This window comes from Gymnodraco acuticeps, unplaced genomic scaffold (assembly GCF_902827175.1).
Source record: "Gymnodraco acuticeps unplaced genomic scaffold, fGymAcu1.1, whole genome shotgun sequence".
Lineage (NCBI taxonomy): Eukaryota > Metazoa > Chordata > Actinopteri > Perciformes > Bathydraconidae > Gymnodraco > Gymnodraco acuticeps.
In genome coordinates this window covers 59868-73021 of record NW_022992248.1, presented here as the reverse complement: position 1 = coordinate 73021, position 13154 = coordinate 59868, and the positions used below count along the sequence as shown (strand labels likewise).

The 13154-nt window shown below is 40.8% G+C and overlaps 1 protein-coding gene across 1 annotated transcript in view; it reads left to right on the top strand.

Moving 5' to 3' along the window:
- Positions 1–7641: 7641 nt before the first annotated feature.
- Positions 7642–13154, top strand: part of LOC117540022 (glycogen debranching enzyme-like) — a 64249-nt gene continuing 58736 nt past the window's right edge. Inside the window, 1 exon segment of the mRNA XM_034206410.1 lies at positions 7642–7768. The gene's annotated coding sequence lies outside the window, so the exon portion shown is untranslated.

Genomic DNA, 13154 nt, shown 5'->3' with positions numbered 1-13154 from the left:
GGAAGAGGAAATGTACTTCTGATAAACTAATCTTTTTATCAAACGGTAAATGGTGAATTAATATAACATTTGGAATCATTGAGAAGGGGTTATATCCACAGGGACTAGCTCACCTTAACTTAAAATAAAATGTCTCTGCTTTGGACTGATGAGTATATGATTATTGCATGTTAAAATGACTAACACAAACCTTAAAGGTGGGGTAGGTACGTTTCAGAAACCGGCTCGAGTGCACTAAATTTGAAAGTACACAGCCGAAAAGAATCCGCCCCTTCCTTCAGACTTCCTTACAGAGCACCTCCTCCAACACACATGAACGCGCACACGACTTAGGTTGGCTATATTATAGTTCAGGGGAATTGTAAACCATACAAAACAGATAATTACCTGTCCAAGAGAAAAAGAGCGACCACGGCGTCAGATTTTAACTCGGTGTGTATGGGGGTTATTCCCTATCTTTATTCAAGAGCGTGGTATTTAAATTTGAGAGCATACTTTATTGATTTCCTTCACTCAAACCCTGTCATCGCACCAAAGACAAACCAAAGAGTAACCGCGCTTACGGGACGCTGTAATAAGTAAAGCGAACGCACCCACAAGGATACCTGTCCTCCTATTGGTTGAGGGATTTTGACAGGATTGTTGCACAAAAGTTTCGAGCGCGCACAGAATAAATCTGAGAGCAGAAAAAATCTGTAAGCAGCAAGCATACAGTTTGAGCAGAAGCAGAGCAAATCTAAGTGCAAGCCGGCACTATTTGAGTGCGAGGACAGGGTTTGAGGGAAATAAATACATAAAGTATGCTCTCAAATTTAAATACCACGCTCTTGAATAAAGATAGGGAATAACCCCCATAGGTGTGTTCCATCAGTAGTCGCCATCGTTGAAAAGCAACTCCGATATTGACTCTGGTTTGAATTCTCCGAGTTTCCACTTTGTTTTTGTTCCTAATTTGCTCCGTTACATTATTTATTTTGCCACCAGTAGACGATGTTGAACCTAACTCTGCCATGGTGAAAGTGGTCGCCTGTTGCTGGCGAGTCATTGAAGTACTGCTGCAATGCACGCCCAATGAGGGCACGAGATACATTTGTGCGTGCACGAGATGGAAGGCTTACAGACAGGGCGGCAATCCAATCCGTTTAGCCGGCCCGGCTAGACGGATTGGTCGTACTTTTTACAGTATTACGGCTTCCACAGATGACATTTTTTTATGGATTTTTTGTCAAAGCACTTAAGATTTTCATTGCTATCGGGATGTTAAGAGCATTCCATGGAATATAACAAAAAGTGTATCTGGAGCCGGTTTCTCAAACTTACCTACCCCACCTTTAAATGTATGCATGTGCATGTGTCAGGAAGGCTCCCAAATAATTCTGAGGGGCCTATCCTATTTTTGTAATTGAATGATAATGTGCTAATCCATTACCTTGAGTTGTCTGCACTCAGGAAAACATCCCTATCAAGTGTTAACCCAATAACTAGGACAGCTCTGAAGGCCAAGGGTCAGAGAGAGAGGATCACACTCTCCGGCTGCAGAGAGCACCCCCATCCACGGGCAAGGAGGCACGAGGTCGTTCGAGATGAGAGGATTCTAATCTTCAACTTTCTGAGGAGATGGGATGCTTCTTCATCTTTCTGCTCGGTGGGCTCAGGCAGACAACTCTACAGGACGAGCGATGGCTTCAGAGGCTTCCTACAAGGTTCCATGTTTCCTGGAGGAGCAGATGTCTTCCTAACCTCTCCCATCACGGGGGGGGGGGGGGGAGCATCTGGATGTGCCACTTGGAATAAGCTCTGCTCTCAAGCAGATAGCAGAAGGAATGCAGGCAGATGAGCCTCTGTTTCACTGGGGGATCATACAGTGTTCACTGAATGAGCCACAAAAGCAGAGCAATTGGGGGGGTTGAAATATGGCGCTCTGATGAAGAAGAGTTTTGAGTCAATCAGCACCTCAGTGCTAATCTACAGTATCAGGATGCCTTTACACACCAGACATTCTGTGTCATAAAGAGAGGAGGAGGACGAGTCAGGAGGACATGTTCTTCCAGCTCTTGTACAAAGATAACATTTGAATTGAATGACCAGATGTTTACAGATGTACAATTATTGATTGTTCTTATATTTCCGATGAACAGACATGTGTTAAATAATGGTGATAAATATATTTTGTCAGATCAGATTACACTTTCACACTAAACAAAATAAATTAATTGATATTTTCAGATTATAAGGTATTGAACAATAAGATATTTCTAATATTATAACTAGGGCCGGGACTTTAACGCGTTAATTAAGATTAATTAATTACACAAACATTAACGCGTTAAAAAAATTAACGCATTTTAATCGCACTTATTTTTGCACCGCGGAACGTTTCTCACTGGATGAGTTTCAGGCGTACCGATTATACTGGAGCACCAACTAACGTTCATGACTTCAGACAACAACAAACCACAGTGAACAACAGTGGGAAATGTTGTTTTAAAAAACGGACGGATGGAAGCGTCGATAAGAGCACGGTTGTGTGCAAATTATGCAAAAAGGAATTCGCATATCACCGCAGCACATCAAGCCTCAAGTATCACCTCAATGCAAAACATATAGCAGCTAGCGTGGATGTTAGCCTCTTTTATCGCGTTCACACCAAAAAGAGCTGGTACTAAAATTAGTTCATGAGAACCTTTTTACCCCCACGAAAGTCCCTGCTAGAGAGCAGAGAGCTGCTAGAGAGCAGGGACTTTCGTACGGCTCTCTTGTGAGAAAATAGCTATATGTCTGATTGGCTTGGCGACCACGCCCCGTAAAACTCCCAAAAGTTTTGTGAAGCCGCCATTTTATTATCCTCGCATTAGCATTAGCCCAGCGCAGAAACGCAGAGAGACTAACTTATGGCAACACAAAATAAAACATGGGAGCGGTGGAGATGAGGAGGTGTCGGCGTTCTGGCAATTTACAGTCCCCAACTCCGGGGACTTCCGGCCGGGGACTTCCGGCCGGGGATTTTGGGCGGCAGTATACGCCGTTTGCGGCCTGCCAGTAAACCCAAAGCAGAAGAAGAAGAAGTGACGTCAGCGGCTTCATTTGCCTAATCCACCCCCAGGTTCAAAGAGTTCTCATGAACTAAATTCTCATGAACCTTTGTGGGAAAAGTACTGCGGTGTGAATGCGCCTAATGGTATACTAAAATCCATGTGAAAAAAATTGCTTCTCACTGTTCTCAGGTCAAATATTTATATGTGATTAAAAATGCGATTAATTTCGATTAATTAATTACAAAGCCTCTAATTAATTAGATTGATTTTTTTAATCGAGTCCCGGCCCTAATTATAACAGATAATGTTACTATCCTTAATTGTCCAGCAATCAGGCTTAACAACACTACTCTTCAACGTATTACCCATGCACAGACAGACCTAAAATGATGGTTCAAGTTTTAAACGTTTAAACCTTCCTTTCCAGGTTTTTACAAAAGTCTTTGAATATTTGCCTAACTTTTCCTTTTCAGATTGTTAAACATTTTGAGAATTGTTTAATTTTCCCTTCAGATTTTGAAATGACATGATGATTGATAGTTGAAGTAATGTAATTATGTTATCATGCCATAGTCTTTTGATTTAATATGTAATGAAGTAAACGTAAAGTAATCCTAAATTGAGGACACTGTAACTTTGCAGATTACGAATTGATCAAATCACCACTGTGAATTGTATACCTTAACTGTGATTTTATACCTCAGCTGGATCTGTTATGATCTTGATTTTATACCTCACCTGGATCTCTTATGATCCTATGTTTTAAATGCATTTGACTGGTGATTGCCTTAAACTAGATCTTTAAACTGCACGCTGGTTTTGATTTGATAGTTTGATAAGTGATATCAGCTAATGGTTACATGTTAAAACATATTATTTTAAAGAAGATGTTTTTGCTATTATGCGTCTGTGTTTTATGTGCGTTCATTATTGTGCTTTTGACAACAGATGATCCAAACATTGATGAGAGATGATTTTCTATTGTGATTGTCTGTATCAATCATTGTGGTTGAATGTTTCAATCTTATTCTACTTTGTGATGTAAATTGATGTACGGTGAGACCACACTCAAATCTGAAGACGCCTATTGATTTAAGTATTGACCAAATTATTATTAGACTAATGTTTTCAGGTTATCAAAGATGATAAAAAGAGAAGACTGTTAGAGAATATTTCTTCTCTCTTCCTAAGTGTCAAATAATAATTCTTCCTTACTCCTAAGATATTTAACCTTAATTGCCTGCTGACATTTTACGACCAAACCCTGGCTCTGTTATCTCTCTTAAGGAATGGGAGGCTCCAGCTATCTTGATAAACCAGTTCAACTCTCGGTCACAAAATGGTTTATCGCTGTGGGAACGCTGGCTTCTAAACACTGGCTTCTAAACACCACTGACAAGTGATTGATAATCTCCTCTAGCTCCACAGATGTTTTACGCCTCCCCCAATATGCTGATTAGCTCTCGGTAAACTAGTTAAAAGGTCTATCGAGAGATAGGCTGATCAGAATTGACATGACAACCCACCCGTGCAGTCAGAACCTTTTTCTGCTGTGACTTGTGATATGAATTCTCCAGCCGATGCTTGTAATAAACTACCAGTGTTTGACATCAAAGCTCCAACTCTCCTCGTGTCTCTCTGAGTCCTGACTCTCCATTGCAGCAGAAGTTTCCCTTACACCATGGATGTATAATAAGAACTAGATACAGCGTGGGAGGCGGGGTCTCGTTCTTTCCTATGAGAGCTGCTCATTGGCGCACAGGGGCGGTTCTAGGGGGGGGGGGGGCGGGCCCCCCCCCTAACACTGACCTCTGACCCCCCTGTGGCCCCCCTAAAAATGAAAAGTGAAAAAAATGAAAAATGTATGATTTATTACACGATTTATTGAATGACGGAATAGGCGGAACTAACGTTATTCGTCATTCTAGTCGGACCCATTAGAGCGGTGCACTCAGGACCCATTAGAGCGGTGCACTCACTTTCACTGATAATTGAAGGTGAGTTAAACTATTGCATCCGTGTAATTGTAGATGTAAAGTAGAGATGTAACTGTGCATTGCCTTTATTTTTATATAAATATGATATGGTGTTAGTGCAAAAATTGTACTATAACTTCAGCTGAAGCTAACAGTAATAACTATAAGATATATCTGAAATAAATAAGTGTACTGAAACAAATACCAATAACTGGATTGCATTGTTTTCTTATGCGCAATTACTTCATACTGTCTAGTTCTCTTTTTCGTCCTGCATTTATTGTGCCCCCCTCAGAAAATAACTGGCCCCCCAGTGGCCCCCCCAGTCAAATTGGTCTAGAACCGCCACTGTTGGCGCATGAGGACAAAATGCATATAAATGCCTTTATATATATATATATATATATATATATACAGAGCCGGCCCGACCCATTAAGCGACATAAGTGGCCGCTGAGGGCCCTGCAGCCACTAATGGCGCGTTTCCACTGCAGCGGGTAGCCCCGTTTAAGCGTCCTTAACCGTCCTCAAGCGGCCAGGCCAGTTTTTGGTGGCGTTTCCATATAGCCTAGTACCGGCCAGCGGGTACTTTTTCCCTCTTTTTCCGGCCTCATCAAATCGTGGTTCCCTCAGACCAGGGCCAGGGCTGAACTAGTGACGTCAACACTCTCGACTGCTGATTGGTCAGAGAGAATCATCACAAGATTGCGCGCGAGTTCATCCCTAGCATCGCATATATATCTAGAAGCAAGCTTGCAGCATTTTTATAAACATCATTTTGTAAACGGATGAGCTACAAAAATGGCTACGTCTAATAAGAAAAGCACACCGTGGTCGACCGAGGAGGTGACGACGTTCCTACATCTCATTGGGGATGATCAAATCCAGCGGGAGCTCGACGGAACAACTCGAAATGTGAACAAAAACAAAGCCGATCGCCCCGCCTACACTGCGTTGCTACCCCAGGTCCTAAACTGTAATGGAAATGCGCCACGGCCTGGGCCGGCCAGCGAGGCAGCCCGAGGCCAGAGCGAGGACGCTTAGGGACGCTTAAACGGGGCTACCCCGCTGCAGTGGAAACGCGCCATAAGGGGCCCCCTAGCAAAAAAATAAATAAATGTCATATCTCAGTACATAGTCGCCGTGATAAGTATGTTTAACTAATAGTGTTAATATGCCTAGATTGCCTAGTCTCAAAGTCATGTATTATATTATTGAGTCAATAATATAATACATTAACCGTGCTTTTCCTGAACCTCATCATGACGCAAGAGAGGACGGCAGCATTGTAATTTCCCGTGTTCAGTGAATGCAACAGAGGCAAGACACCAGACCAACCAGAGAGTTGAATGGAAATAAACATCTGTCTTATTGGCTGACAGGTACCTATCCTGTGAGCTGTGACAATGTTTAAAATAAACTGTCAGTCGGACTCAGAGTTTTTGAAGATGGACATAAGAAAACATTTTCTTAAAAAATACGACAATTCTCAAGTGGTGGCTCACACAACAACCCCAGAGCCACCACTTGAGCCAGGTAAACAAGGTATGTAAATGTCAGTAAACTTCCAAGTTTTGCGAACATAAATAAATATAAATAATAAATTACAGCTACGTTGACGTTACTTTGAATCGCGGGGGGAAGCTAAACCGTTAGCAAGTAGCTATAGCTAGCCAGATATATTTAATAAACACTTTGTCATACAATCTAAATGTAATGTTTTTTAGCTGGTGATTTCAAAGAAAGCTCTCTGGGAAATGTTGACTTACTGTTCGACATGAAGCTAGAAGCTACCTTAAAGTACACATTTGATCCGGAGTCCTGTCAGTTAAAGTGTTTCATAGTTAGCTTAGCTAAGCATCAACCTAGCACTGAAATATATGGATGTTATGTGACAGTATTTCTGAGAAAAAGTCAGCTGAAATGGTGGCATAGTTGCCACTGCTTTACGTGTCAACAGCATGTTTGAATGTATTTGCAGCAGTAAATGTGGCTGTTTGGCCACTGACGTTGCCATAACAACACCTGCATTTAAATGTGCAACCTCTTTTTGTGACAGATTTTTGCAAGAAATTATAATTATTCTGAATGATATTCCTATTGACAGCTAGTTGTGAACATTATGAGATGGACAGCCAGAGAGAATAAATGAAAAACAGTTATGAAATACTATATGACAAAACAAGAATACAGTTTAAGTGATTTGTAAAATATCCATAAAGAAAAATCTGTTTACAGTTCTGTTTCATATGGGTGTTGAGAGATGTATCCATAGATCTCTTAATTTTGCTCTCAAAGTGCACCAGATTGATGCTTTTAACTTCAATATTTAAAAAAAAAAATCCCGGGGGACCATGCCCCCGGACCCCCCTAGAGGAGGTGAGGACTCCCCTAGAGAAGGTTAGGTCCACGGTGTTTACATGCTTACAATATGTGTGCTCATGCTAACATCATAAGACAAAAGTTGGTTCCGTGTTGTGTGTAGTGATAACGCGCTAGAGTGAGGGGGGCTCCCAAGCCAAAGCTCGCTTAGGGCCCCCAAAAGTCTAGGGCCGGCCCTGTAGAGTGCCCCGGCCTGCAGACCACGCCCCCTCAGGTCAGTGCCCCGGCTTGAAGACCACGCCCCCTCAGGTCAGTGCCCCGGCCTGCAGACCACGCCCCCTCAGATCAGTGTCCTATCCATATGCTATCCATCAGGAGAACAGAGGTGTCTCCTCTCCTGTTGCTGTGACTCTCTAACTAAAGACACATCTGACAGGTGAGTGGGAAATCATTTCCAAACATGTTTTTGCATTGTCGTGTAATACAGTGGATATATCATCACGCTTCCAAGAGTTTTCCCAGCCAGTGGCTAGCAGGTTGAAAGATAGACTGCTGGCTAAGTTACGTTAGCTAGCTGACATAAATTAAGCTAACCGTTTTTCACGTTGCGTATCGTAATTCAACTTCCTTATATGGGAAAATAACGCTACACGCTAGGTTGTTTTGAGACGACTCTTCATAACCATTCAAAATACAGTCCTTTAATCTACGTGTTCAACGTTAGCCTGAGAAATAATGAAGGTATCTCATTTTGCCGTATGAGTACATTATGTATTCCCCTTTGCCATTCTCAAGTTTGAAATCAATATGACCAGACCTGCATTACTTTCTTCATTAGAATGTCAAGCTGACGGCACCGCCCACCACAGTGCATTCTAGTTGGGGCCGACTGTAAAATGAATTGTCAAATGAACCAGTACTAAATGATGTTTCCTTATTAAAATAAAGCGCCTTTGGTTAATTTTACATATGCCGAATTGTTAAGTGGTTAGTAACAGTATCACTAAGGCTTTGCAATATGTTATGTGGAGAATAAGGGTGTGTTAGTAAACGGTGTAACATTAAATGGCCTGTTTTTTTAACGGATTTTGGAAGCCAGCCACAGACGGGGACAGTAGCTAGCTTGATAGGGTCCTGCTGCATCACCAGGCGAATCATTTGTCTAGCGTTATCTTGACGTCTCTCGGGTTGTCACTATGTGTCGGTATGAACTCGGTGTGCCAAGAAAGCTGAACGGTGTTTTAAAAATAGATAGTATGACATTAACGCCTGGATTCCTGACCTTGTCCTGTTTGGAATAATGCACTGCGCAGGCTCAGAGTAACTGGATGCATTGACATGCTCCCTCCAATTATAACACAAGTGAACCAAAGATCTGACAGCATCATCTGGTCCTGTGTGCCAGTGTCAACTACTGTAATGCTACTGAGCTGTTTATTTTTGTCTGTCTTTTTGTCCATGTAGTTTTGCCTGAATGAAATCAGATAAAAACAGTATGTCTGTGCAGCAGTGGCGCCTCCAGAAATCTTTCATAGGGGTGGCCAAATGGGGCCACTGAAAATCTTGGGGTGGCCCACCAAAACCAAGAATGTAATTGTTGTAAAGGTATAGACTAGATTAAAAACAATGGCAAAGAGAATCACCTACTGATATACTTTGGTTTCTTATACTATTAATCTGAAGTGAATATAATACGGATAGTTAACATTTTACTTCAAACAACATTTAAAAGAACCTTGTTTTTTGTTATGTATACATGTATTGGTGATTTATTGTTTTGTTTTTTATATATGCTAGTTGTTCTTTCCTTTTTAAAAAGACAAATACAGCTTAATTAAAATAAGTTCCTTTATTGTAAGGCACAAAATGTTCAGCATTGTCAACACATACAATACACAACAGCAACACAACATGTTCTTCAGTTATATTATGTCTCTAGGTTATACATTGTTTTAGACTGAACAAAGCTGTTTGTGTCACACTAGGATCAAAGATGATTGACATGACTTTATTAAATCAAGTTTTAAAACATGACTATTTTATTTCAACAGGACCCAAAAACACAAGGGGTATAACATGGTAAATACATACTGTGATTGAACTCAAAAACACCATCTATTATTGACCTTTATAGCAAATTCAAAACATTATAAATGATTCAAAACACCACCTTTAGTATTAGACAGAAAATAGGTGACGAGACATATTTCAATTTTTTTTAGATTAGGCCACTGTGGTGAGAGTAATACATATAGCTTGTATTCCATTTGTTTTATAAACAAACTGGTTACCCTTTTTTTTAATTAGCATGCAGAACATTATGAAAACAAACTTGACTAATGGTCGGCTCATAACCTCAGAACACAGAAGAGGAAAAACTGCATAGATTCTCGTTTCATTTTGAAGGAGCTGCAGACCTAAAGTGTGTAGAAGACTTTAATGATTAAAAAGGTCACAATCACATTAATAAAACTGTATTTAGGTTTTAGTTTCACTTTTACAAAACAGAGTTCCACATGTACTTTCTACCATGTATGGCCATCTCCTCACTAGCCCTATGCTGCTGCTCTCCTGCCAGCTCTGTCTCTCCTTTACTCATCTTCTTCTTAAAATAAGAAGAGATGTCTGTTGACTTTCTCTTCATTTTCTGCAAATTGACATTACACACAGCAGTGATTAATAGTAGCCTACGCATTAGCCCAGCATACCGACATCAGCTAACGTTACCTTAGCAAGCTAAACTAACGCTAACTAGGATAGCCGCCAAAGTGTGTTTACAGACGAATTATACCTGAAGTCAAGCCAGCCTTTACTGAGCCCCGAGCCTGTTTTCCAGCTCTTCCAGGGTTTTTCTCGTTTTAATGCCATTGAACACACATTGTGATCAGAATAACAGCTAAAGGTTAGCATAGCTCCGTTTTTTGCTACCTAAAGCTAACACACTAAAGACTAAGTGTTGTGGGGCTTAACAGGCAACGAACGTATACGACTTACCTTCTAGAAGTCTGGTGGATTTTGGTGAAGTCAGTAGAAAGAAACGTTTTGCTGCAACCTGCTGCTGTCTGTGCGAATCTCAGAGTGGTGCGCCGAGTATCAGAGTGGTGCGCGCGAGCATCAGAGTGGTGCGCCGAGCATCAGAGTGGTGCGCCGAGTATCAGAGTGGTGCGCCGAGTATCAGAGTGGTGCGCGCGGTAGCAGAGGGAGAGGGAGGGGCTGCAGTATGCGCGTTGGAAGCTCAAATCAAGCGACTCGTTGGCTGTGTATTTGTTGTTAAATATCAGATAAACTACTACGCATACATGACTGGCTAGGCGGTGTGTATGGTGGGGGGGCCAACAAATATATCAGGGTGGCCAAGGCCCCCCCTGCTGGCGCCACTGCTGTGCAGTCGGATTCTAATCATTTGAGTGTCTGAAAATATGCCTGTTTATGATTCAGATAATTGTCCCATTCTCTAAAAGCACATTGAGTAACTAATTTATGTTACAGTAATCTGAAAATGCAACTGTAGTCCTTGAACACCAGATTGCACAATGTAAACACTTTGTTATTCTGACTGCATGCTGGAGGAAACAATACTAACAAATACTCCTGCTACAAAAGTAAAGAGTACAGACATATCAGAGATATCAGAGATATTTATACTATGGAAAGGAAATGGTATTGGCTATATTTACATTTGTATAACATTTGTTATTGAAAGTGCACCAAAATGACAGACACTGCATGCAAACCTGCTCATCATCTACTCTAATGCTTATTCACATAATGGATGTATGATGTTTTTCAAATATAAAACCTCCACAGATCAGAAAAATCTGTTGCAATCTTGGTCCTTTTTGTGAAATTGTGCCTGTTAAATATTCATTTACAAAGGTGTTTACTTAAAGGAGACCTATCATGCTATATTTAAATGATATAGTGTATGACCATACCTATATAAGGTATATTTATACATTTTATTTTTCAAAATACCAAACAGATCATTTTTTAGCCATGCCTCGTTTCGCTCATTTTCGCTCTTTTCCAAGCCTGTCTTTGAAAATTCTGAGCAGCAGCTGACCACGCCCCCTGCAGAAGAGGGGGGCATGAGCCGGTGAGAGTCACGTTAACATGCTTGCTGTGATTACGAGTGTGGAATAAACATGTCATCTCAGAGCAATGCATGTGTTCAAGCGTATTATCAATTTGATCCAGAGACTGACCCTGAAGCAGCGGAGGTTTTGGTGGAGGTGGAAACATCTCGGTTGCAGCAGGACGTTTCTGAATGGTTAGTTGACAAGCTGTTGTTCCTATTTATTTTACTCTGTTACGATGCGTGCTACTTATTCCGTTCATATTTTGGCTAATTAGCAAGAATGCTATGTGTACAGTTTATAACTTAGAGCTTGTAACGCAAAAACAGCGATACATATATATATTTATAAAGGGAGACATTCATATTTTCAGCATATATACAATGGCCTCATTGCGTTTATTAATAGTTTAGTCCTTTTCTTCCAACATCGTGCAACAACCGTTGGAAAGTTCAATAACTTAGGGTGATAAAAAGTATAACTCCAACAACACCTCAGTTGTCAGCAGTGTGTGTGTAGTTTCATGTGTTTTTAAAAGCTCAGTTATTGACTTCTTTCTACAGGTGTACATGTGCAAATTGCGCCACGATGCCTTCTGAACGGAGAATGTGTGCTGCATGGAGATACCACAGGTAACATTTTTGATAGCTTCACTAAGTTGTCTGTTTAGAGAATACATTTTTAACATGTCATTCAATATATCTTTATCACACTAGGTGTCAAGACGGATGCAGGAACTTGAGGACTCTGTAACCTGTGGTGGACCATCCTGGATTGGAGCCTGTGTGCCTGAATGTGTTCTTCCTGCAGAATGCATTTAATATTTACAGAGCTGAACATGGTGGACTACAGTTGAGGCAAATAGAGCAGTGAGTGGTTTGTTTGTTTTGACTGAAAGTGTAAAACGAATGCTAATATTGTTCATGGAAATAAATACTGGTGTATATGGCTTTATGCAATCTTTCATTGTACATGTACTATTATATATATATATATATATTATTACACAGCAATGGCATAACACACCCATGTGTACGACAAAAAAAGTCCACACACAACCTTATGCTTTTGAAATCAGAATATTCTTTACCCATCCAAACATGAATAATCACGACACATTTGATATCAACTCTGAACTTTATTGTCAAAATGAACGGTTCTTTGAACCCATAAAAAAAAAACGAAATGTACTTGTATTTTGTATAAATTACACTAAATATTTTTTTTAATGATTTCAGGCGTCACAGGTATCTAGCCTACAGAAGCTTTGTGAGCTGGTGCTGGGGCTTCCTTGGACGCAGGATCAGAGTGGTGATTCCGGTCTGCGTTGTCCTCAAGGAGGCAGGAGTTTCCTGATCCGCAAAATGTCGATGTTGGGTTCAGACAGCAGCCAAATTGAACCGTGTAGCATACCCGGCGATGACCTCGTCCCTGTCAGGTCGCTCATAATGGTGCAGGGTCCACAAAGACTTGGTCGAAGATGAGGTCCATCAAGTTGGCCACGTAGCCTGTGCAATGTTAAAAAAAAAGCACAACAAAAAATGTGGTTTAGATTAGTATATGCATGTAAAAAACTGAAAGTTCTTTCTAATTTTATATTTGTAAATAGTTGTATAATAAATATTTTAAACACTTACGGAATGTGGGGTCAGTCTTTACTGGTTTTGCTCTGCATTCTCCCTTCCTGGCCTTTGGGAACTGCAGTTTATACAGAGGGTTTCCAGTGGATGTAGTGGCTTGTGCACG